Source organism: Austrofundulus limnaeus, unplaced genomic scaffold, assembly GCF_001266775.1.
Source record: "Austrofundulus limnaeus strain Quisiro unplaced genomic scaffold, Austrofundulus_limnaeus-1.0 Scaffold450, whole genome shotgun sequence".
Lineage (NCBI taxonomy): Eukaryota > Metazoa > Chordata > Actinopteri > Cyprinodontiformes > Rivulidae > Austrofundulus > Austrofundulus limnaeus.
In genome coordinates this window covers 212189-214270 of record NW_013952852.1, presented here as the reverse complement: position 1 = coordinate 214270, position 2082 = coordinate 212189, and positions in this window count along the sequence as shown.

Sequence of the window (2082 nt, the reverse complement as noted above, 5' to 3'; positions counted from 1 at the left end):
GGTTTAAAGTGATGACTGAAACTTCAACCAGCTCATTCAGAAACTTTGCAGCCGTCACAGTAAAAGCTTGGTCACCTTTGGTTTTTCACCAAGTTTCAGGCACAGATAAGATTCCTCCAGCTGGTTCCTCTCAGAGACCCTGGAGGTTGTTCTTATAGGAGGAGCTCAGATATTCTTTATAGCTGGAAGAAAGTTTGTTCAAAGTTTTCAGTCATCAGGAAACATTTAAAATCATTCAGTTTAGTTTTAGTTTCAGGTTTTCTGACATCAAGCATTTGATGTTTTGACAGTGAAGCTGTGAACTTAATAAAAACACAAGTGAATTGTTCATGGTGTTCATGTTTTCAGTGCTTCCTGCAGATGTTCAACAGCTGGTGTTGATTCCAGAAGAGGCTCCTGAACAATGGAGGTCTGGTGTGGACCAACAAAACCCACAGCCCCTCCACATAAAGGAGGAGGAGGAGGAGGAGCCCTGCACCAGTCTGAAGGAAGAGCAGCTCAGTGTGAAAGAGGAGACTGATGCCACCAGGTCTCCCTCCACTGCAGTTGCTTTGAAGAGTGGTGATGATGATGAAGATAAACCTCTGCTGTCTCAGCTTCATCAACACCAAGTGGAAGACAGAGATCCTCCAACCTGCAGCTCATCTGACCTGATGGAAACAGCCACTGGTGGAGAAGACTGTGGAGGAGCCAAGAGAAGGAAGCAAGATCTGAATCCTTATGAAAATGATTTAGACTCTTCACAGACTGAAGACAGTGATGATGATGGTGATGATGATGATGATGGTGATGAGGATAAACAGCTTCATCAACACCAAAATGGAAGACAGAGATCATCCAACCTGCAGCTCATCTGACTGGATGGAACCAGTGACTGATGGAGAGGATGATGAAGGACCAGAAACTACCGTCCTCACATCTGAATACAGATGAAGACGATTCCAACTCTCCAGGGACTGAGGGAAATGATGATGATGATGGTGGGAACAATCCTGATTTTCAGCTTAAACTTAAATCAGATTTTGGATCAAAAACTGAAAACAGCTTCAAAGGCTGGAAGCGCAGGCTTCCTAAGTCAAGAGTAAAGAGCATCAACAAATCTGTGAGCTGCTCTGAGAGACACATGAAAAGTGAGTCAAAAATGAAGTCTTCCAGTGTTTCAGTTACTAAGAAATGTTCAAAAGTAGAAAAAAAAGTACCTTCTCTCAGTAAAGTCCAGACAGTACAGAAATCATTTAGATGTGACGAATGTGGCAAAAGATTTACTAGTAAAGCAAATCTGAACACATACAAAAATCCACAGAGGAGAGAAACCGTTTGGTTGTGAACTTTGTGGACATAAATTAAGTCAAAAATCACACCTAAACAGACACATGAAGATCCACACAGGACAGAAACCATTCGCCTGTGATGTTTGTGAACAAAGATTTAACCAAAAATCACATTTAAACACACACATGAGGATCCACACAGGACAGAAACCATTTGCTTGTGATGTTTGTGAACAAAGATTTAGCCAAAAATCACATTTAAACACACACATGAGGATCCACACAGGACAGAAACCATTTGCCTGTGATGTTTGTGAACAAAGATTTAGAGTTAAATCACACTTAAACAGACACATGAAGATCCACACCAGAAAGAAAGCAGTGGTTTCCAAAGACTCCTAGAACACAGAGAAGTCAAACAGGAGGAAAAGTTGAGATGTGAACATTAAGAAATGTCCTGAAAACATAAGAGTTCACAAACACATTTGAAACAAAGTTTTTTTGACATCAGTATTTGAATAAATGAACTCTGTTTTTTTTTTATATACAGTATATGTTAGAGAATCAGTTTTCAGAATGTTCCTGTTCTTGTTTTACCAAATTGTTTAATGTTCATGTTTATCTTCTTTTAACAAATTGTTTAATGTTCCTGTTCTTGTTTTACCAAATTGTTTAATGTTCATGTTTATCTTCTTTTAACAAATTGTTTAATGTTCCTGTTCTTGTTTTAACAAATTGTTTAATGTTCATGTTTATCTTCTTTTAACAAATTGTTTAATGTTCCTGTTCTTGTTTTAACAAATTGTTTAAT